The following is a 9,129-nucleotide window of genomic DNA, read 5'->3' on the forward strand; positions in this document are numbered from 1 at the left end:
AGTAAGAAGGATTGCCGCCGACGCAAAAGATAAAAGAGACACCATAGAAATGCAAAGGGAGGAGATCGATCGGCTGAAAGAGCGCGTGCAGGAATTGTACGATGAAATGTGCGGCCTGAAGCGCGCGGAAAGGTTTGGTGCGCTTTTGACGATGGCCGGTTGGGCTAAGGAGTCCGTTAAGGACTTCATGCGATATCCCCCGTAGAATGTTAACAATAAGGTTAAATCTTTGTTAAGGATGCCCGGAAACTATTTCAAAGAGTGTCTCAGAATGTTGACGTTTAGGTTAAATCTTTGTTAAGGATGCCTGGAAACTATTTAAAAAGTGTCTTAGCTTTACTATTTTGAATCCTGCAAGCGCCCTTCAAAAAGGGGTTCTTATTTTTATTTATTATTATTAAATATCCTTAATTATTCTTAATATAATAATAAATAAAAATAAGAATGGGATTCGAGACTCTTTGCGCAAACCCTACTTTACTATTTTAAGCCGCCTACTAACCATTACGGGCTTTCCAGGCATCCTTAACAAAGATTTAACCTAAACGTCAACATTCTGAGACACTCTTTGAAATAGTTTCTGGCCGTTAAGGACTTCATGCGGTATCCCTTATAGTGGTTATTAAATCCTTATTATATATGGAGTGCGTGCACTGCAACAAGGAGTTCAGCTCGAAGCAAATGTTAAAATACCACGTTGAAAAAAAGGTGTGCGCTAAGAAGGCACGCGAAAGGCGTTGCAAGGAGTGTAATCGCCTCTTTAGCAGCGCGCAGATGTTGGATTACCACGTTGATAACCGCGTTTGCCTAAAGAACGTATGTGAGCGCTGCGAGGAGGACAAGAACGACGAATGGCATCGACATCGGTGCCGCGGCAATTACGACCTGCTGAGCGTGGCTTGCGAGGAGCACGGCGACGTTGCTGCACGATGTTGTCCGCAGGAAACCCAAAGGAAGTTAACGCGCCGGAAGAAGGAAATTGACCAGCGCTTTGCGGAGTTTGACTGCGTCGAAGGCGTAAGGTGGGAGGATAGAGAATATTGGGAGGCAACTTGTGAGCGCTGCGGCTGTCAAAGAAGTGACCAACATATTTGGCAGTGCCTCTACGACGGCCAAGGCGGCTTTAAGGAGTACTTAGATCGCTTCGAAGCTTGGCATGCCGGCAATGAGGCCGCAAGGAAAGCCCGTAATGATTAGTAGGCGGCTTAAGATAGTAGGTAGGGTTTGTGCAAAGAGTCTCAAATCCCATCCTTATTTTTATTTATTATTATTGAGGATAATGAATAATAAATGAAGATGGAGACCCCTTTTAAGGGCGCTTGCATAATCTAATAATAATAAATAAAGATAAGAACCCCTTTTAAAGGTATATGCTAGCCTACGCAGCTGCCTTTCTGGGAGGCATTCTAATCGCCCTTTCAATATATGGACTGTATTACTTGCGAACTACCTGCCGACTGCATTGCGACACCCAAACCGCGTAAAAAATACACCTGTCTTCATTGCGACAGGGTATTCTCCGAAGGATCCTTTGTGGGGCATTGGTGCTCCGCGGATCCTAAAGCGCAGCGGACTTTAGCAGACGCGCTTAACTACAAAGAGGAGATGGAGTGACTCTTCTTTCAATGTCAAACTTCCATCGGCCATTTACCTTACCATAGCTGCGTAAGTGGGTGAATTCCTCGCCCTGAATTACGTACCGCACGCAATCCGGCGCCCAAAGGGAATATTCCTTGCCTTCTAAGTCTTTGAGGACTAACCGTAAACGGTCGATGTCTTCGAAGACGACGTAATTTTTTATTTCGTATGCTTTACCGCAAATCAGGTCACGCCAGTGTATTTGGTTGACGATCATTATATCTATGAAATATTCTTAAATGCGTTGCCCTTGTCTCCGTAGTCTTGAAGCGTTTGCAGCACCACCGACAGGGAATACGGATGCCTTCCGCGTAGTTGCTAAGGGCACGACAGATGACGTCATAATCGTTGCTAACCATGGTCAGGTAACCATTCGCGTCATACTGCGAAATTATCTTGCGTTGGTCTGCGGAGAGTATGCCATTTCCTTTCGGCGTCTTTAATTCGATGCAAAGCCCTTCATACCTTAAATGCGCGTTCAGTATTAAGAGGTCGGGTTGACCCCTTTGATAACCCTTCTGCCAGCATTTTATGCGTTTGCTGTCAGAATCCTGCAATTCCCCTAAGCCGGGCGCTATGAGCATCTGTGGGTAGAAGCGGCGTATGTAGTCCACGACTTTCTTATGCAGGTCAAACTCATTTTCCATTTTGAAGACTAACTTGTTAGGACTATCGAACCGCCTTTCTATTTCATACTTACCTGTCTTTCTCAATGCGGGAAGAACGTCCTCGAGGACCCAATCCTGGAATGTCTCTGCCGTTGGCATCTTAGAGCTAAATATTAGTTGATACAACCCAGATTCGGTTACGTACAGGGAATTAGGCTGTGAATACGAGGGGAGGCGATTCACCTCCACTCTAAGTTTGCTAAGCTTTACTTTATACTTTTCACGAACATGCACCTTAATTGCATCTTTTGGGCGTTCGTAACCCAACGCCAGCGCCACTTCCTTTGCTTTGAAGTATAGTTTATCGCCTTGCACTATGCATTGCAGTTTGGTTTCGTTGTTTTGAAATACGCGAAGCATATTATACGTAAGGAATATTTTAATAGGCAACGCTTTTTAGCTGATTCATTTCCACGCTTAGCTGCGCGTCTGAGACTACGAAAATGTACGCGTTTATCTTAGTAGTGTCGCTGGCATGTTTGGTGCGCTTGATCTCCAACGTAATGCCGTCCTGGGTATTTACCAGGCGTAAACCCTGACCATGTAGGTCTTCGTCGTTGGTGGTGCGCATGTCAATCCATAACGCGTACTTATCCTTAAAGAACTCCTTTGGGGCAATTTGGTCGCCAAACTTACGCGCGACTTCCCGGTACATGTCCTCGGGCTTTATCCCTTGTGAGTAAACCTTATTAGGCACTCCGTTAATGCTAACGCCTACGTTAGTGATGTTAGGATTAAAGAACGCCTCAGAGTCACGCAATCCTGCCGTGTATGTCTTTGCGAACAGCAACATTATCCCTGTGAGGCTGCGCCTGGGAAGGTTAATGCTTTGGTTGATGACCTCTTCGACGTTGTTTGTAAAGCTGAACGTCTTGTACATCACGACGTGATCGTAAAGGAAAGCCTTCCCGGCGCTGTATTCCATACCGGCGCTACGTGCTAAATCTTCGCTGTATACCGTTTCGTACTGCAGCTCTAAGTTAGTAACGGAGTATGGGTGGACGGCTGAGGAACTTACGTCCTTTCCCTGCAGGATGTTTGTAGTGTCTGCTAGGGTTACTTCGAACTGCAGTTCGCTTAGCTGCCTTGGGTAGTATGCACCGTGGTTCGTGATAACTTCGAAATCAAATGGAACAACATATTTAGTACCATAAGCCGTCTTTATTTCGTCTTCTCCTGAGGCGCCAGAGGTTGCGCTTCTTACCTTGCGTATGGCATCACTGGCGATTCCCTGCTCTATCCTTTGCGCGCGGTCAAATGCAGTCAACCATAAGTCTTTGTACGTGGTATACAAATCATACCTGTTTAAGTCCAGCAAGGATTCCCCGGCGAACTTTACGCGTATTTTGGAAACGAGGTTTCTACCCATGTTATTGACGACGTAACGCACGTCCGCAGTGTTTGGTTGTATTGCTAGGTCAAACCTTAGCGCCAAGGTGCCAGGAACCAACACTAGGTTATCTGTTAGGCGGGGCACGCCTACGTACAGCGTTTCCCCTGGCTTTGCGCTAGAAGGCGTGAATGTGACCCGGTGAAAGGTGCGTTCTGCTTTCAGTCCGCCAACCTGCTTAGGTAATACGTTGGGGTTTAACTTTGAGCTTATCATATATAATGGAAGTAGAAGGAACGGATTTTGACCCCCTTACCGAAGAAGGCCAAGTAGACATTAACGACGAAGAATACGAGTCTTTACTTCCTGATGACAACGTTGACGGGCGGGGCCTTTTTGACAAGCTAAGACGCAAATATGGCAGCAGGGCCCGCGAGGCCTGGCGTTCCTTAGAGGATAAGTGGCAATCAAGGAACCCAGGGCGACCTATTCCAGAATATTTGGAATTGCAATACTTGGATTCCACGGACCTAAGAACTGAAATGCTAAGGGGGCTTTTAGACGACGTAAGGGAGAAATTTCCAAATGTGGACTTGACCCGCCTTAATTTCCAAACCGGAGATAAGGGGCAAATTCAAATCCAGTATCAAGGAAGGGATAAGTGGTATAATCTCTACCAAAGGAGAGACTCCGACAGGCTCACCAGTAATCTCCCAAAAGAAATCAAAAACGCATTAGGAAGACCTAATTTGGTGGAAAGACTAAGAGAAAACGATGAAAACACCAGCGAAGCCTTTGAAAAGTTCAAGACCCTAATGCAGCGGCAACAAAAAGGCATCGAAGCGATAAGGGAAGTCGAAGGACTAAAGGAAACAATGGAGGAAAGGGAAGCAGATTACATGAGGCAAAACCGACTACTCCTCGATGCTCAAAAAAGAGAACTTGACGACAAAAACCAAAGAATGATAGAACTTAGAGAACAAACAGACAAGGCCCTGCGCGATAGGAACCAAGCCCAAAAGGCCTTCGAACTTGCCCTGCAAGACCTGGATGTGAGCAAGGGGGAAGTTAAGGACTTACAAACCGCCATAGAGGGTTCTTTGGTGGAGCGGCGGCAGTTGGTTGCCGAAATTAACACTAAGGAAGAACAAATCCGGCAAAGAGATCAGGCTATTGAAGACCTGGAGGGACAAATAGAGCGGCAGCGAGAAGTAGTTGCGGACCAAACTCGCCCCGAAGAGGAAAGGGAGGCAGCACAAAGGGAATTAGAAGCCCTTCAGGAAAGAGTCGCGGAATTACAAGCGCAAAAGGACAACCTGGAAAGAGAATTGGGACTTACCACCAAGGAAAAGGTAAAAAGAGCCCTTTTGAAGTATGGTCTTCCGCTGGCATTTGCGGTCGCTATTTCGAGCGTAGTAGGAGTCATCCTATCCGCGCTTAAGGCTACAGGCGCGGGCGTAAAAGAAATTAGGCAATGGGCTGACGGACTTGGGAAAAAAGATGGCAGCCGGTCTTCCTGGGCTGCTGGGTTCGGTTGTTTCCTTGGCACTTAAGGCCGGCGGAGAACTGCTAAAGTTTGTGGGGAATAACATTTGGATATTAGTCGTAGCTATTGGAGTGGTACTCCTGAAGAAGATGAAGGGTTGATCTTATCCTTGTGTATTACTGGTGGCTTATCGTCGTCGGGCATCCGAGGCGTCCTCGACTGGGGATAAGTAAAGATAGTATTCACACCGCCCTGATAATGCGGAACTAGCGGCAGCACACTCATGGTGCTAATGGGCTTATGATTCCAAGTAGCATCCGGCGAAGGGTTAACAGTCGGGGCGGCATTTATTCGTATGCGGCCGTTACCATCGCTGGGGCGAACTTGAAGCTTCGCATATTGACAATTAGCTATCATATGGAAAGTTACCGGTGTTATGTCTTCCCCTTGCGGAGGAACAGGCTCCGACGAAAAATGAGTTGGATGCCTGGTATTACTTTTTACCCTGTATGGCGGCAATGGGTGGTTATTCTCATCAACGATCCTAAAGCCGGCATTGCATGAGTACCCCGCCGAAATACAAATAGTGCATATGATTAATCCCAGGCCTCCAACCTCCACCCACAATCCGGCGTCTTGCCACTTGTCGCCCACGTACTCCTTTTCCTCCAGGTAATGGAGAAACCAATCTTCCTTCGCGTGTGGGTTCATATATTTCAGCAAATAAATTTGCTTCTAAAGGCTAAGCACCGTAAGAGTGCTAATGGTAGCGTGATTATAAGGTCGATCTCTTTGGTCATGTATGCTATTTATCGTTACTACGCCCGTGTCGTCTACTCTCATTTGCAGCTTTACCTTCCCGTGGCAATCAGCAACCATGTGGAAAGTCCAAACCGAGATGTTTTCGGCGCTGCCGGGGTTGGGCTCTACGGAGAAATGCGCAGGCTCCCTGTTGTTTGTCTTATTTCTCATAGGCTGCAGTACGCCATTCTCATCCAGGAACCTAAAGCCGACGTTGGCATGGCTGCTCGTGCCAATGCAAATACTACAAAGGATTAACTTCTTTCCTGAGTAGTTCAAATTCACGGACATGCCCGTGACATCAACCCAAGATGCCTGGGTGTATTTTTTCTCGCCTGTGTAAGTCGTATAAACACAATCTACTCCAGCTACGTAGGGGTTGTTCATCGCCATATATAATAGCTCAGACCAATGCTTGCGGTGGCTAAGCCGGCTTTTAGTAAGTTATGGTCATATTCCTCAGGTATCGCAGGCATAACCTTCTTTAATGGTTTCTTAACTACGGGTAGCTTCGTTTCGTGTGACTTGTTTGGCTTCTCTACGAAGTGAGGAATGTTCCTAAGAGTGTCAGAGTTCACGTCGTTCACCCCAAACTTCATATCCTTAGTAGCTCGTTGAAGTTTGTTGTTGTATCCTACTACAGAGCCAGTATTTATAAATAAATTACTGGGCATTAACCAACAACCCGGGGCTACTGCATAGTCCAACCTTGCCTTAGAATTTTGTATAGCTAGTTGGTAACGCTGTACGCCCTTGCTAATGTCGCCCTCCAAGATTGAACTTTCGAATAGAATCAAAGCTTCGGCTCGCGTTTCTTCTGCGGCGCCCGTATTTCCGATTATGCTGGATCGGGTGTTTACCTGAGCTCCCAAAATGGAATACACGTAAGCTTCTATGCTGCGGTTCAAACGGGCAAGGCCGGCTCTAGTTAGTCCTTTACCTTCTGGGGGTATAAAGTTAAGATATTGCTTCGTTTGCTCGTCGTTGGTAATCTTAATAATCAGTGGATTGGCCCCTGCATACTTACCACCCTCGTCTTTGAACAGAGGTCCGTCTCTAATTTCCTTAGTGGTCTTAGCATTTGGTTCAAAGAAGGTGCTACTGTCGTGAGTTTCTTTGTGATACCCAGTGTTCCATCGTAGATTCAACGCATGAACTTCCTTATCACTTAGCTCGTGTCCACCAATCCCCCAATAAGCCCAAATATGTCCCAAACCATTGTTAGCACCGGTAGTGCATCTAAAATCCTTCCCTACAACACCGAACTCCTTACAAAGTCTGTCATAGGCTGGAACATCGTATTTATTATCTCTTGGATAAAACGTGGCATCTCCCGGCAGCGCAATAACTCCCATCTCATGCAGTATTCTTCTAACCGTGAAGTGAAAATGAAACATGAATATCGAATTCTTCATCAAGTTCGCACTTACACCGCAGCCGCTAGTGGTACACCAAACCGCAAAGTTCAGTTGTTGTGGCCAGTATCGCATGTTAGGACCGCTTAACCATTCATGAGATTCCTTGGCGGTGGTATGAATTATGGGCACGTTTTTGAAGATATCTCGCACCTTTAACGGAAAGGAATGCTTGTTAGAGATCCGCATGTTCAGCGTTAGGTCCAAGCTTGGGTGTTTATCAAATGAAACTGCGGGTATCGGATAAGTACTGGTACCAAGCAATAATTCCTTTAACCAACCTTGCACGGGCTTATGTTCGATATAACCAGAATTCTTCAGTTGAGAGTCTATCTGATCGACCAGCGTAGGTTTCAAATCCTCATTGCTGTACATTCTGGAGCCGTTAAAGTAAATCCCATCGGGTCTTCTTTCGAACTTACTAGGGTCTGCATGTGGAAACATCTTCCTAAATGCTCTCCAATTCCAGTAATCCCGGTTGTCATGATGTGGCTGCTCCTCAATATCATTCCCAAAAGCGTCGTACGTTAGTATATATAATGGATGTTATACCATCAGCACCTCCACTTTATCCTGATTTACCTAGGGAGGGACCTAACGAATTAAACGCTGAAAACTTTAGGCTCAACAAAGCAAACTTAATCCTGGCTTACTTGGAAGGACAAGCAAAACACTACGAAAAAGTTAGGAAGAAATACGTCAGAGCACGGAGTACGCTACATAAGATTGCGATAACTTCAGGGTCCATATCTGTTGTGTTAACGGGCTCCGGCGTTGCTACTTTCGCTTACTGGGCCGGGAATAATTGTTGGAGTTCCTTTGGCCGGCGTTGGGGCAACCTGTGGTATTATTTCTGCTGTTGCTACGGGTATTATGAAAAAGCTATCCACGAAAATATCCAAGCATGACACGACAATAGCTCTGTCTAGGGCTAAAGTAAATACTATTACCGACCTTGTCTCAAAGGCTTTGCGTGACAGAAAGATAGACGACGTAGAATTCTCGCTTATTCTGACCGAAGAGGAAAAGTACGAGAAATTAAAGTCGGACATAAGGAATAAAAAAACAGTCGTAAAAGATCTTTCCGAGGAATCTCGCAAAAAGATCTACCAAGAAGCGAAAGAAGAGCTTCAAAGAAAGCTTGCTCAGTAAACATCTGCTTCGAAAAGAGCGTGACGGGATTCTATTTACATATCGAACGTCAGTCTAGAAATTATGCAGATTAAATATAATATTTTTCACATACATAAGCGTCCAGATGTGTCTGGCGTTCGCTTGTGATCGTGGGACTTTGGAGCTGGGGAGGCCTAAAGTCCCGAGTTCAAGCCTCGCTGTAGACGCATTTGGACCGGTTGCTGTGAGTGAAAAAAAAAGCCTCCCCCACTCACAGCAACCGTGGGGGGAGGGGTAGAAAGTGCGATTCAATCCCGCGATGGGGGGTTTCGTGAGGAAAAGTTGGAAAAGTTAGGGGGTGTCTCGGGACGCTGTCCGGAGTTCACCCTCTGGTGGGTCGTAAGAAAGATATATGTGTATGTACTAGAGGGCCTCTGGCGCGGGATGAAATAAGCCCCGTAAGCTCAAAATGCAAAAAACCCACTGGGGATAGCTTGGTGTTCTGCGCGATGCATTCCCCAGTGGGGTTTCTGGCAAAATAAACGCCAGTTTTGCATTTTATTTTCTCGGAATCCATCCTAACAGGGGGTGGTTGGGGCTATTTTGTAAAATATATTTCTTCAATTACGTCAGGGTAATAATGAACTCCCTTATCCAGCCGTTATGGGTCATGCAGAC

This window comes from Actinia tenebrosa, unplaced genomic scaffold, assembly GCF_029948245.1.
Source record: "Actinia tenebrosa isolate PJP-AT-01 unplaced genomic scaffold, QUT_ActTen_1.0 PGA_scaffold3__52_contigs__length_22856419, whole genome shotgun sequence".
Classification (NCBI taxonomy): domain Eukaryota; kingdom Metazoa; phylum Cnidaria; class Anthozoa; order Actiniaria; family Actiniidae; genus Actinia; species Actinia tenebrosa.